This window comes from Dendropsophus ebraccatus, chromosome 7, assembly GCF_027789765.1.
Source record: "Dendropsophus ebraccatus isolate aDenEbr1 chromosome 7, aDenEbr1.pat, whole genome shotgun sequence".
In the NCBI taxonomy this organism is placed as follows: domain Eukaryota; kingdom Metazoa; phylum Chordata; class Amphibia; order Anura; family Hylidae; genus Dendropsophus; species Dendropsophus ebraccatus.
Genome location: NC_091460.1, coordinates 108017335 through 108033524, shown reverse-complemented (window position 1 = coordinate 108033524; position 16190 = coordinate 108017335).

The window sequence follows — 16190 nt, the reverse complement described above, 5'->3', positions numbered from 1 at the left end:
GGAGGGAAGTGATTTTAGTAAGAAACTGATCACAAGAACAAGGGGACACAGTTAGAGGTTATGTGGGGGAATGATCAGAAGCAACATGAGAAAATATTATTTTACCGAAAAAGTAGTACAGTGGTGCCTTGGATTACGAGCATAATTTGTTCCGGGACCGTGCTTGTAATCCAAATCCAGTCTTAAACCAAAGCAAATTTTTCCATAAGAAATCACTGATATGAAGACAAGTGGTTCCACACCCCAAAGATAATGATCTTTTATTCTGAATAACATGTAGAACAGATGAAACAAACAATAAGAAACAGCTGAATATGTGAAATTATAAGTTACTGTACAGTATAGCAATCAGCATGTGGAGCATAATGTATAGTAAGTGCATAAACCTGAAAAAACAGCTGCAGTTTACAACTGCGTAGTACAACAGGCTAGAATAGAGAAGCAGGGCTGCTGTCAGTGGTCTGTGTGGTCACATGACAGTAATGGGGAAGGTGTGTATGCTCAGCATGGACCAATCAGGAAGTGAGAATCACAGAGCTCTGCTGGAGGACAGAGACAGAAACTTTATATACAACAGTTTGAATGGTTGTGTAAGTGCAGGCACATTATTGCAGCAGTGTGTATAGCTGAGTGTATGTGCAGGATACTTGCTTGCACTCCCTTACCCTTAGTTCCTGTAGTTAGTGGAGTTGTGATCTAGCCAGGGAAGGGAAAGGAGTGTTTAGGCTAGACTTGTAGACAGTATGCAGTGCTAAGTTCAGGAAATGAGGTAACCAGAAGACTAGGACCAACCCTTGGCTATACCGAGGATTCTTCACTCAAGGCAGAGGGACTGATCCCCAGTACGGCAAAGCTGAAAAGAGCCAAGGTGGTCTTTTCTGCTGGTAATACTCTTTACAAATTAGAGTAGGGTCAGCCATTTGTCTAAGGTGTATGGCAGCTCCCTGACTCTGCTGAAAGATATCATCAATGGAAAGAAAGTTCCGGTGTGTTAGATTTTTACTACTCAACCCTTTTGTTCTGAGAGAGATAACCTGCTGCCAGAGTGTCATATGACACTTGACAAAGAAACCAGTCCGGTTTAGAAATGCGTTGTTTCCACTTTTAAGTATTTTAATAAACCTTTTTCATCTTGAATTTGCCTTGCCTCACCCTTGGACCCGTCAACTCCCCATTTACGGAGAGGAGTTGTTTTTTCTTCAGTGGCAAGAATGGGCTAACTTTCTGGTGGTCTTCTGGGGAAATGTTGACCCAATGGGAAGTAACAGACATGTACTGCCCTTGCCCATAATTAAAGGACCAGACATCAGCACTGGGGTGCACGGTCTTGGACACCAAGATACCCAATAAGTCGCCAACATTTGTCTACACAACTGTGCATTGATGGGACAGACGATGGGACAGCTGATGGGACTCTTTTTGCTTCTGGGACAGTGATGGGACCTATTTTTGGACTTTTTTTGTTTCTGTGGCAGTGATGGGACTTTTTTTTTAACTTTTTTTTTTACTTTTTATTGTTGCGGCTAAATGGGGTTCTTCTATTTTTGAACCTGATTGTAAAGCTATGAACTGATTTTCCCTTAATAAATTCGATAAGATTGAACACTGAAGTTGCTTTCATGTGTCTTGGTTAATACTCACAGACAGCTGTCACATTACATTTGTGATTAGGCAGCACCCAGGTATATCTGAGGAGACTAATTTAAGATCTCATCCTAACAGGGGTGATGTCACACATCTTGATATTCACAGAAAACCAGGATACAAGTGATTCTAGGAGTAATAATCCCTTGTATCCTGGTCTATTCTGTGCCAAAAGTACAATTTTGCGTCGCTGTTGTTATTTTTACCAGATTCGTAACAAACTTTTTCAAAGTTCGTAACGGTTCGGTTCGCTCATCCCTACTTACAATCTATAAGGTATGGGGAGAGAAACAGGAGGTAAAGTGCAGCCAGTTAAGTGTGATGCAGAATTATAGGTTGTAGTCTAGTTTGTAGAGATGGATTTTCAGGTTACTTTTTAAGGACTTGATGGTGGATGGAAGCAGGATGTGTAGGGGTAGTGAGTTCCAGAGTATGGGGGAGGCTCGGGCATAGTCTTGGAGGCAGTTGTGCAAGGTATGAACAAGGGGGGAGTGCAGACGGAGGTCACTGGAGGATCAAAGGTTGCACGAGGGATGGTAGTGGGATATCAGGTCAAAGATGTATGGAGGGGACAGGTTGTGGATGGCCTTGTACGTCATGGTCAACAGTTTAAATTGTATACATTGGGCAATGGGGAGCCAGTGGAGGGATTGGCAGAGGGGAGAGGCTGAGGCAAAGCAAGGGGAAAGGTTGATTAGTCGGGCAGCAGAGTTAAAGATAGACTAGAGGGCAGCAAGGGCGTTAGATGGAAGGCCAGAAAGGAGGATGTTACAGTAGTCCAAGTGGGAAATAATGAAAGCATGTACCAGCAGTAGGTACACTGACTGCTGCTGGGCTCCTTTAACTTCCAGGTTCTGATGTCATTATGACCCAGCAGGAAGAGCCTGGTGTCCTGCCACATTCACTGGCTGGCTAAGGTGGCATTTCTATGCCACGTAGTGATGTTGCAGGAGCATGAGGTCACAATGCGTCACAATGTCTAAAACGAGTGCTGCGGGAATAATAGAAGGGGGAGCAGAATATTTAAATCCACTTCCTGAGGATACAGATACAGTTAAGCTTGGAGGGTGCAGGAAGTCTCTTTAAAACCATTCCACCAAAAAAAAATAAAAAAAATCCCAGGGCATCATCCTGGCACCATGACACCCTTGCGACTGTACTGTGTTGAATACACTTCCTTTCTTCAACAGCCTTGTTTATTTGGCTATAGGTTTTATTTTTGCACTCAAATTGGAAACTTGGAGTTTATTTGCAATGTGGTGAGAAAGAAATAATATTTACAGGAGTCCACCGTCTGGTCTTAGAATGACATAAGCATATTTACTAACCAAATACTTGGAGATCCATCCAAAATAATTATTCAGACTATATCCATTAGTCATATTAGAGCTAGTTCTAGTCAACGTTCCAAGTCTGCCATGTTTCCTAAAAGGTTTGCCTATAGTAGGGAGGTCTGGGTCACTTCTTTTTCTTACATCCATGGACATTAGATCAGATAATTCTTTTGTTGCTTATGTTATTTGTTGGGATGGCTTCTCATGTAAATATTTTTGACTGGTACAACCTTTTTCGATTAAAATTATTAGGCTTTGTTCCAACCACTTTTATTGAGTCGTTTCACATCCTTCTTTTTGGACTTTTCATGAGCATAATTTACATAATAGGCATGTAATCTGGCTCCAAAATGACAGCCGTCCAAAAAAAAAACTTAGCCTATAGCTGTATTGTGTGATCAAATTCCACATGTTCATGCTAAAAAATATTGCTTGTTATATGGGGCAATCGTTATGTGTATACACACATATACCAAGGTTAAAATAGTATCATCTTATGGGGAGATGGTGGAGTTCGGTGAAGACGACACCAACACTTGTTGTACAATCTTTTTTTACATCTTTGGCTCTTTTCAAGCACCTGGAATACATCAATTGGTGGCTTGTCACTGTCACTGAAATGACAATCTTTCTGACCGGGCAAATCCTGGGCATGTGGCAGCCAAGACTTGTCACTAACCAATATCTGGTGATGCCGCCAATATTGTGCTTGTCACAGAATAACACAAAACGTTGACTTTTTTTGGGATAGTTCAGCTAATGATATGTTTTATCTTCACTGAATTAAAGGGGTTAATCAGTGGTAATTTTTTTTTTTTACCTATTGCTGCCCTGTTGGTAAACATAATAATCAGGTTATGCTTACCTCTCCACTCTTCCTGTTGTCTCGATGCGGCTTCTCCGGTGTCCCCGGTGTCTGCAGTCAGCTCTACTTCTTCCAAAACAAACTCAGCACAAGGACCGCCCACTCAGCCAATCACTAGCGCTGTTCCTTCACAGTTAGTGATTGGCTGAGCAGGCTGTCACTCCCAAGACAAAATTCATCTCGGCAGTAATGGAGCTGCAGTCATTAGGGGACACTGGCGACACTGCATTGGGACACCAAGAGGTAAGTATAACATGTTTATGTTTACCAACAGGACAGCAATATATTAAAAAATGTAAATGTCCCATAATCCCTTTTAATGTGTTACTTAGATTACCTGGCCAATTGGGAATAAAAAGCATGAATACAAGCACGCTTGCAATCCACAGTGGATTTTTTATACTGCAACATACAATATTTTTTTTATTTTTCATTTTGTATTTTGCATCTGAAAACAAGAGGCAAACATACTTTGGGGCAGTTATCAAGGCTTCAGGGCTTTTGGAACTTCATGGGTGGAATAAAGTGCATTGGCATAATGCGGCTATGGATTGCCCTTTAAGGGCCATAATAAAACACCCTATGGCTTAAAGGAGTTATCCAGTGCTAGCACATTTCTAATATGTTGCTGCCATCTAAAAAAACATTACAAACATGTTATGCTTACCTTTCTGCACTCCCCTGGTGTTCTGATACAGCTTTCTGTCCCCCACTTTCTGTAGCTGCTGTTACTTCAGAGACAAGCTTGTCTCTGGAGTGACAGCCCACTCAGCCAATCACTGACTGAGACAGGACAGTGCCTTGGCCAATGATTGGCTGAGCAGGCTGTTACTGCCGAGACAAGCTGGTCTCTGAAGTAACGATGACTATAGACAGTGGGGAACACCAGCAACCACATTAGAACACCAGGGGAGAGCGGAGAGGAAAGCATAACACATTTATGTTTGCTTATATGGCAGCAACATGTAAAAAGTGTGGTAGTGGTGGATAACCCTTTAAAGAAAGGAAACATTGTTAGATATTTACGGTAAGTGGTCCTCCACACTGCACAGCACACTCCTCTGTACTATTACACACATGAGCGTGATACATGCGTAAACTTACTAAATTATCATACAGAAGTTACACTGTAGTTTGATAAAAATTGTGAAAAATTTCTGCATTTCAAAACCTTAGTGTTTGGAGTGCTGTGTTGGTCTGATGTGTGTGTCCATTAAAGAGATATGGTTTTATATAAACCCTCAGCACAAGTATACATGTGATGGATGACTAAAACTGTGGGAAGTTATTAAAGCTTGTAGTAGTTTAGTAATGCTTTTATATAAACTGATGAATGAATACAAAGTAGGAGTCAACACGGTTGTAGGAGTGTTGGTTTATCCCACCCAGTCTGGCTGCACAGAAGTGATGTCATCTGGAAAAACTTATTCTGCTTTCAGGGAGAATTGCAAGAAATAGTGAGAGTACTTCTATTCACTGACCTTTACTAAAATATTTCCACAAACTATTCCCCCTCCCAAATCTGACAGCATATTAGATCAGCATACCATTAAATCACCTATACTGTATTTTACTCTTGTGCTCGTGTACATAGTAAGGAAGCACATAATGTATAAATGCTTCCATAGTACAAAGCTGTATAGTAGACCCTCCATATGCTGCCAGCATCCCCTAAAATTAATGTTTCTTGAGATAATACATCCAGGAACTGTCCAGGTCATTAGCAAATCACCTTAGAAAGCCTTTGCTGCTCTGGACAGTTCCTGTCATGGACAGAGGTGGCAGCAGAGAGCACTGTGTCGCATTGGGAGGAATACACCACTTCCTGCAGGACATACAGCAGCTAATAAGTACTGGAAGACTTAAGATTTTTAAATAGAAGTGAATTACAAACATATATACTTTTCTGACACCAGCTGAACTGAAAGAAAAAAAATGCTGGAGTACCCTAATAATAATAATAATAATAATAATAATAATAATAATAATAATAATAAAAATAATAATAATATGATCTATTGTGTCAGATCTGAATGGCCACCAAAAACAGACATATACTTTATGTGTTGTATGGCCAACCTGCTGTAGTTCTGCTACAAATTGCAACAAACTGTAAAATTTTTACAATGATTTTGCACAAATCTTAGTAGACCCGCAGCAGGGGGGGGGGGCAATATATGCTTAGAAGTGGTGAGCTGAGGTTACAGGTCATCACCGCTTCATAGTGAATGGAGACAAACTGTTCCTGTTCCCATTCACTGTGTAGCCTGGACTTGAAACAGCTGATCGGCACAGAAGCAATGTGTCAGCACCCTGCTGATCAGTGACTATTTTTCCCGGAAAACCCTTTAAATTTAATAATTTTTTTCTCCTGGGCTGTAAGAAATGGAAATTGTAGTCACAGTATTTATATGCAGCAAGCATGTTGCTCTAAGAAGACTGTTAGTCACCAGAATGATGTAAGGGGTTATGTGGTAGGAAAGGAAAGGAATCAATAGGCCTTATTGTACATGTTATTTAATTATAACCAAATGTGAACTATCAGCAACTATCACTATCATCAAGCATATCTAGTTGTTCACACCAGGGATTCACAACATTGTTTTGCCAGAGGGCACTAATTATTATAGGGACATTCTGTCTGTGCTACTAATAATGAGGACACTCAATTTTTTATTAAAGTATTGTATTGCCCACAAAAGTTATACAAATCACCAATATACACTTATTACTGGAAATCCACATAAAGTGCTTTTTCCCTGCACTGTGCGGGCTGTGGCTGCTGGAGAGGAAGATGGCAGGGGGATGCTCAGTGTCCCCCCAGTGCCCTGTGTCCCTCACTGTCTCCCTGCCATCATCCTCTCCAGCAGCCACAGCCCGCACAGCTCTGGGAGTCGGGTCGTGACATCACCATTTTATCCAGGAAGTGAAGCCTTGATGCAGTAGTAAATGCAGGGAAAAAAGCACTTTATACACATTTCCCGTAATAGGTGTATATTAGTGATTTGTATAACTTTTGGGGGATTAATACAATGCTTTAATAAAAAAAAATACACTGGACTTCTGTCCACTAAGAATGGACAAAAAATTGGCACTGTCATTACCAAAAAATAATGTTAGAGGAAATCTGTCCCCCCGGGAAACCCCCCCTCCCCGGACATACCCGCTCCTACATGTCCCCTCCCGGTGCTGGTCCTGCCGCGTAGATCATCGGCTCATCTGTACACTCAATATGCAAATGAGCTGAGATTAGTTTGATGGCTATAGGAAATCACTGGAGCAGAATGGGGGCATTCTAAATACACTAATAATAATGGGGGGGTCTCTGCTGGTGTGGTAATCAGCCAGTAGTTGAGCTAACCCTGACGTTAATGCTGTGGTGTATGACTAGTAGTGTTAGTGTCGTGATGCCAGTGCTTGTCAAGTACACTGGTGTGATGTTGGCACCTGTTTTGTAGATGGCCACTTTGTATCCCCAAGATGGTCGGTGACCTGCCGGGTTTGTGGGGGTCCCTTTGGCTCTTGTTACAGTAGTCCTGAGTGGCAACTGACCCACATGGACGGTCGGTACCGCCACCCACAGAAAGCGGAAAAATAACCCAAAGTGTGCGGTTGGTGTGTATGGGTGCTGGTGCATACGAAGTATGACAGAGTCCCATTGTTGTAAAAATAGAACAGCTTTACTGTAAATTCTTTCAGTAGTACAATAAACTTTTGTAGAATAAATAAATCTTTGACACAGGCTTTAGTGCTTAAACTTGTAGTGCTTTAGGAGGTGCTTAGAGAAGTAGAGTAGAAGAGAGGTAGTTGTAGCGGTGCTTGAAGAGTTGAGCAGAGGAGAAGAGTTTGTTAAAGGAATCCCAACCCAGTGTAGCAATGTATTGTGCCAGAACTTGGAGAGAAAGACTTTATAGTGAGAACTTTACTTATACCGGTGTATAGACTATGTCTGACCACCTTCTGCCCTACAGTGTTGAGCTACCCTTCCTGTCAGGGAACTACAAGCCTCAGCCTTGGTTATCTGGGCTTAGCTAGGTGTCTGGGGGTGTCCTAGTTACTTGCACTGCGAGATGGGATACATAGACCTTCTTTAACGTAGATTTGTCCTATCCAGGCTAGGCCCCGGAGTGGGTTAAGGTGTTCCTGGACTCCTCTCCCTTTAGGTGGTTAGCACTGCAAAGTAGATATAGTAGAAATACTGGAAGAACTGCTGGTCACTAGCTGCATCTATACACACACACACACACACTAGACTGCACACCTCACTTCCTCCCACACGGAGCTAACTAACCCCTCCTTCAGAGGTGAGTGTGTGTGGAGAGCAGGGATAGGTAGAGGAAGAGAAATATAGGTTAGCACAGAACACATGGTACAACAATAACATTAACCCATTAATTTCCTTCAGCTATGCATGGAACAAGACTCATAAATAACACTGACACCTAGTGGTGAGGCTGTAAAGTACCCTTCATCACCACTTAACCTAAAAAGAGGAAGCTTTTTATGAGGTGCAAAGGCGAGATAAAAACCACCTGTGGTGGGACACCTCACTCACTGTTAATAATGGGAGAACTTTGCTCACACTTTGGGCAGGCTGGGTTCACACTATGTATATTTGAGGCTGTATTTGATCCTCATGTCAGGTCCTCATAGCAACCAAAACCAGGAGTGGATTGAAAACACAGAAAGGATCTGTTCACACAATGTTGAAATTGAGTGGATGGCCGCCATATAACAGTAAATAACGGCCATTATTTCAATACCACAGCCGTTGTTTTAAAATAACAGCAAATATTTGCCATTAAATGATGGCCATCCACTCAATTACAACATTATGTGAACAGAGCCTATCTGTGTTTTCAATCCACTCCTGGTTTTGGTTGCTATACAGCCTCACAAATACAGCCTCAAATATACATAGTGTGAACCCAGCTTTTAATAATGCAAAAGGCTTTTTGATATAAAGTCATTGTGGTGATAGAATGGGTAAAAGCAAAAGGTTAGGGATTTTGTTGGTGTAGAATGTGGGGAGACAGGACTGGCCTTAGGAGTGTTTAACCTGTGTTACCGCAAAGGGCGCATCACCACATTAATCAAAACTGAGAAAGTCGCTGGCTGCCACCCGATGCTGTGCCTCAACCAGCCCTGCTCACTATACTAGGACCACTAACAAAAATAGCAATCACCACTCATCACTCACACAGAGATCGTATCGGGCAGCTTCCAACATATTAAAAATAATTTTTCTGTGTGCAGGGTAGCCCTTTAGAGTGACTTGTCCATATATCCATCTGTGCTTCCATCAAGTGCGAAGTATCAGAGAGCTGTTCAAAATTCCATAAATTGCTGCAAACTGGAATGCTTCCTTGCTCCCCCTTCCATCCCTGTCCCTGCTTGAGATTTACCTTTTAACCAGGGACGTAGCTAATGTCTCTTTGGCCCTGGTGCAAGAGGTCAACTTGGGCCCCCCCTTCCTCGATGTTATTGGTGTGTGTGTGTGTGTATATATATATATATATATATATATATATATATATATATGAAATATTATCACCATACATATTACCGCCATACTGTTACCGGATCACTATCACCTAATCCAGTCATACAGAAGCAAACCCAGCTCTACACAGCTCTGTACACCATATTCATTACAGTGCAGTTATATCAGGTGACTCACAAGGGATGTCTTCTTTCATCAGAGTCTTTCCTTTTTCATTGTCTTCTTGATTCGCCCTGGGCCATTATAAAAACCTCTCTGAGCCACGAATCTACAGAATCTACCAGAGAAACATATTAGACTCCTCACTCTGGCACCATCCTCCTCTCTCTACAAACTGCATATGTATTGGCCCCTTTGTGCCCTCATTTGGTTGGTAGACTGACTCTATGTGACCCCCCTTATAGCATATGCCACCCTTTGTGTAGTTCACTATAGTACATGCATCCCTCTGTGCATGCCCTATTATATACACCCTCCATGTAATCCCCCTTATAGATGGTCCCCCAATGTTTCCCTCTTATAGATGGCCCTCTTGTGTTGTCCCTCTTATAGATGCGCCCGATGCTATTCCCCTTATAGATGCACCCCATGTTAGCCCCCTTATCAATGGCCCCTTTTATCCCCCTTATAGATGCCCCCTGGGATATGCCCCTTATAGATGCCCCCCCATGTTATCCCCCTCAAAGATGCCCCCATGATATCTCCTTCATAGATTCCCCCATGTATCCCCCCTCATTGATGCCCCCCATGATATCCCCCCCCCATAGATGCCACCATGTATCCCCCTCATAGATGCCCCTGTCAGTGCAAAGCACATTAAATAAAAAGACAAGAAAAAAACACAACACACCTGACAACTCGCTCCCCCGTCGTGGCTCTTCTCTCCTGCAGTCCAGTCTGGCTGTCGTGTGGCTCCCCGTCTCTGTCCGGGCCCTTCCTCAGCAGCACACTAGTGAGTTCTGTGCGCCCGGGCTGTTACTTCCGACACAGGGAGCGCATGTTAGTGACTGGACTGCCTCTTGTGATCGCAAGTTAAACAGTGCTTGCGGTCACAAGAGGGAGTGGAAGGGGGACAGTGCAGTGGCAAGGGGGGGCCTCGCGGGCCCCCCTGGTAGCGGCCCGGCCGCGGCGGCAACCGCTGAGCCCTCGGTAGCTACACCACTGCTTTTAATTATTTACATAGATACTCCATACCAGGGTCTCCTGCGGCCGAAACCTTGGAGCCTGAGGACAGAAAAGTGAAAGTGTTTATAAAGCAAAATCATGTAAACAGATTATTGGAAATTCTGACCATGGTGGCTAAAATGTACATTCATTAACCTTCATTTTGAATAAATTAACATAACTAACATTAAAGGGAACCTGTCACCCGACCCCCAGCTAGAGCCCCTTATACTTACCCCATCTGTCCAAGTCCCGCTTCTGGAGCCGGTCCCGGGACGGAGATATCCTTGCCTGAAGCCCGGCGTGCGCGCTGCTGAGATGAGTCCGACGCCCATAGAGAATGAATGGAGCCGTCATTCTCTATGGGAGTTGGACTCATCTCAGCAGCGCCCGCATTGGGCTTCCGACAAGGATATCTCCATCCCGGGATCGGCTCCAGGAGCGGGACTTGGACAGATGGGGTAAGTATAAGGGGCTCTAGCTAGGGGTCGGGTGGCCTTCACTCCAGCATAGGAGGTGACAGGTTCCCTTTAAGTGTGAGTGGAGTGTGATTTATACAATGTTAGGAAATTATATGAAGATTCTGTGCCCTAGGTAGTATGAAGTGTGAATGATGGGAGACTGGGGACAAAGAAAAAACACATATCTGGGAGGGGTAAGGTGGCCAAGAGTCAAATGATCATACATAGTTCATAAAAAGGGTCACTCCATTACAAGGAACGCTAGCTTCACACTGTATACATCAACTCCTTCAGGACCCATGACATACTGGTACGCTATGGGAACCTGTCACTTAAGGACTTATGGCATTAAGTCTGGGAGTCTGATTTGAGAAGGAAGGCACAGCCATCCTGGGAAGAACCTTTGGCCAAGGTCAACAGCAAGATTGCACTGTGGAGCCTCAGAGACCTTACCATTGAGGAGAAAAAAAAATGGTCCTGCGTAATAAAGATCTGCCTGTGCTCCAGTACACTGCACAGGCATGGCCCCCTCTTGCCACCGTCTGCAGGGCCATCAACAGGACCTTATTTCGTTTTGTCTGGGGCTCCAAAATGCTAAGTGTAAAGCGTTCTGTTATGCAAAAGGTGTCCTGGACATCCTCACCCTGTAGCGGGCAGCCTGTGTATGTAACTGTGTGCGGAGGACTCTGTTTCAGAAGAAAGGCTCTGCGGGCAGGTCTATGTCTCGCCTGTTTCTCCTGCCCCTCTGGAGGGGTCTGAGCTGGGACAAGTAGGGCAGCTAACTCTTATAACTTGCACACTCCCTGGTTCTACGGAAATGTTGTCAGGTTTGTGAGGGAATTTCATCTGGAGGGAGCTTTTGGAAACCCAAGACGATCCACAAGCACATAAGAGCACAGGACTCATTGGAGCTCATTTCAGGGCTCACGGAAGCCACCATAAGGACTGTTTGGACAAATGTGGCCTCAGCAAAGTTAACCAACAGGCATAAGGTCTACCTTTGAGGTCACTCATGCATGCCCGCAACCTGTGCAACACGAGGTACTGCCCCAGGTGCCCCTTCTCGGAGGAAACATCTATGCACATCTTTTGGCAGTGTCCCTTTGCTTAGGGCCTGTTGGACACCTTGGAACTCGAATTCAGGGACTCTGTACCTAGAAACAGACTGATGTACCAGTCAGTGCTATATGGCCTGTTTTGTGGGAAGCGTACAAATGAGGCAATCCAGAAGGCCTGGCGCCTTATGAACTGTTTCAAGGACTCTATATGGCCGGCAAAGAACTGCCTCATCCTCAAGAGTGAGAGATACCTTGCTGAGGTGGTTTCCTTGACTGGAGAACGCTTTGGCTTGGTTGTTCCTTCCCGGAGGGAAGGTCTGGCTAGTTCACTGAAGTCGAGACATGTGATGGTGTCTCTGCAGTGTTCTTTTGCATATTCGATTTCCCAGGGGGCAATGTTCTAGAATACACTGACATTGAGACACGTGATGGTGTCTCCGCGGTGTTTTGGTTGATCTCCCTGAGGTCAACCAGCGTCCTTTTGCATGCACTTACTAGTCATTGCTCCCACTAGCCAGAAACCTACTCTACACTGATGAGGGGCAAAAACCCCAAAACAGCTGTTTGTGGATGGATACCTTGCTGAGGTGGTTTCCTTGACTGGAGAACGCTTTGGCTTGGTTGTTCCTTCCCGGAGGGAAGGTCTGGCTAGTTCACTGACGTCGAGACATGTGATGGTGTCTCTGCAGTGTTCTTTTGCATATTCGATTTCCCAGGGGGCAGTGTTCTAGAATACACTGACATTGAGACACGTGATGGTGTCTCTGCAGTGTTTTGGTTGATCTCCCTGAGGTCAACCAGCATCCTTTTGCATGCACTTACTAGTCATTGCTCCCACTAGCCAGAAACCTACTCCACACTGATGAGGGGCAAAAACCCCAAAACAGCTATCTGTGGATGGATACCTTGCTGAGGTGGTTTCCTTGACTGGAGAACGCTTTGGCTTGGTTGTTCCTTCCCAGAGGGAAGGTCTGGTTAGTTCACTGACGTCGAGACATGTGATGGTGTCTCTGCAGTGTTCTTTTGCATACAAGAGTGAGAGCATGACCACTCTGGACTATCGCAGGCTGATCCACAGCCTGCTCAGAGACTATTCCATCATGGACGGTCAGGAAGTGGAAGAAGAGGATTAATACCCTTCTCCTTCCCCCTCTCCCCTCGTGTTGTGTTATCTTTAAATATCTTTAAATGAAGCTTCGGGCCTGCAATTTCGCTAAATGCTAGTATAGTGAACAGTATGATGAGTATGCGGTATGTTGTACTGTCAAGTTATGTATGGATACTGGTATGTTTGATGATGATTGATTGTATTTGTTATTTTTAATAAAGTTATTAAGTGCAGGGTGAACACTGGTTGCGATCAGCAGCCTGGTGGACCGTCAATGATGGTCCGCCGCGATTGCACTGTTGCCCATCATTAACCCCTAAACGCTGCGATCAGCTTAGCTCCTGTCAATGTTCGGGACCCCTACAGTGTGATTGTGGAGATCTAAATTGTTTTCCCTGACTGCCAGAGGTCTCATATTTACCACCATGCAATCCGATCAGCGACCTTTTAATAGACCCTGCCGTAGGCAGACAATGCTGATCAATACTATGCATTGATTGCTTGTAATAATAATAATTAGTAATAAAAGTGTAAAAACTATTTTTTAAATCTTTTTAAAAGGGAACTATATGCAGGTTAGACAAATCTAACCACTGAGGATGAAGGTATGTCTATTACCTTAATCCTCGGCGCCATTCTCATACTGTTAGCTGTGAAATCCTCTGCCCAGTAATCAGTTAGGAGCACTGGGGGCGGGGCTACCATCCCCCGAGAACCAATCCGGCGCTCCAGCTGACCCCCTCCATTAATAACTATTGGGGGGAGGGGCGTTGAAAACTGTGAAATGGATAGAAAATGCTGTGTGAACCCAACCTAATATTTTATTTTAGTTATTTAATCAAAATCATGGTGAGGATCCCATCATTATAAGGAAATTGATGGATAGATAGATACAGAGGAGAAAGGAGCCGCACTTCTTCACAGGTGTAGCGGGTGCAGTAGGATGCAAATCCCTTGGCAGGGGGGATCCCCAAGTATCACACGAAAATCCAAAGCACTCCAGCATAAGGTGTAAAAAGGTAGTGGTTTATTACAAAAATGTGCAGAAACACAGGATGCAACGTTTCAGTTCTCTCACAGAACATGCTTGATAATGGTTCTGTGAGAGAACTGAAACGTTGCATCCTGTGTTTCTGCACATTTTTGTAATAAACCACTACCTTTTTTCACCTTATGGATAGATAGATAGATAGATAGATAGATAGATAGATAAATAGATAGATAGATAGTCTATACTGAGTTTGGCTTTCTGAATCACCGCACAATATAATGCATTGCTAAGTGAGGCAACCTATAATGTGAGTAAAGTGTTATTTCCCTGCCAATAACACCATGCTGAGCTATGTACTTTTAACTACAATAGCTTAAGCCACGGGTTTTCTTCTGTTGGGAAAACATAGCAATAGGTTGTTGTGGGTAAACCACAAACATTGCCTTAAATGTTGAGGAGTGTAGCATATGTAATTATTCTTCATCCCAGCAGCACCTCAGTTGTGAGAACGGCTTCTTTTGCCATGAAATAGCATATTATTATCTGAGGGATAATTAGACCTTGTTGGGGCCAAGTCTGTGGTGACATAATCGTTCTGCAGTCTTGGAAACGTTAATGTCCAATCATTTAGTACCAGATGAAAATAGAGACTTAAGGATTTCTGTATTCTGTCCCTTTAGTCCATTGTTTGTGTGTTACCTTTCTTTATTTCTATAGCGTGTTTAATCTTCATTCCTTTACATACCATAGAGTTTACAAATAATAAGTATTTTACATTTAGTTTCCGGGCAGGGGCGTAGCTAGGATTCATACCCCACATGCTCATCCAGCCCGGCGCAGTCCCTTAGCATTCCTTTGTTCTCCTAGCTCCCCTGCCCTTGTGTGACGTCATAAAAAATAATTCCAGGGGACTACGTCAAGCCTGGAGACTATGGGTATGCTGGTCCGGGGAAAGGGGGTTGCTGGTGGGTGTTAGTGTGAGTCACTGTGAGCTCCCATGTTGGCAAGCAAGGTGCTTGTTTGAACCGCTATCCGGGGGGCTGCTGTCAGTGCCTTATCTAGTACCATGGAGGCAGACCACACTTTGCCGGGGTGGGCCCCTAGGCCCTTTACCGCTTGGGCCCTGTTGCAGTTGCGTGGTCTGCCTCCATGGTAGCTACTCTACTGTTTCTGGGGCTGTAATGCTTTGCATGATGCTGTAAAGATTTCACTTTTGCACATACCAGGTGGCATACTTATTAAGCTCGGCAACCCTCTCTATCCTGAAGGTACCTTCTGATTAATTTGGAGTTCTAGTTTCAGAAGTTAAAATGGAATTATAACCAGGCCAACTAAGCCTATCCCCTTAACTCTTTTCCTTCCTTGGCCAAGCCAGGACTTACTCATTTCTTACTGTCCTCTAATTAGAGAGGTAGATTTATTGGCTCTTGACACGTGTTCCTGGAACCTTCAACAGAACCTTGTGTGAAGGTTAAGTAAAGACCTACCTCTCATACATATACAATAGGTAAACCCAAACAGAGAGCACAGGACAATGTACAGAGTATATTGCAGATAAGTTAGGGTCCTATTACACGAGCCGCTGGGGGCCCGATGAGTACTGTAAACGAACGCTGATCTGCTAGATTGGCACATGTTTACTCAGCGTATTACATGGCCCAATAATTGTTTAGCAAGGGCTGCATTGACATCGTTGCCAATGTCCTTGCAGCTCTTGCCCAAACCAATCACGCTCCAGGGTTCCTCCTGCAGTCTGCTTCCTCCCCGGTCCCACACGCTGCAGCTTCAGAGCGGTCTGTTTAAGCTGACAGACCGCTCAGCCAATCCCTGGCCGGGACTCAGATGGGCTGCTCTGAATCTGCAGCATGGGACCGGGGATGGAGCAGACTGCAGGAGGAACACTGGAGCATGGATTGGTAATGAATACTGTTTAAAGAATCGCCAGCCACCATCCAGGCGTCACTATTACACGTAGCGATGTGCGGTCAGCGCCTAATGAATTAAGGTTTAGGCTTAAAGAAACAATTAGCTGATGATCGTTTCATCGGCTGATAGTTGTCTC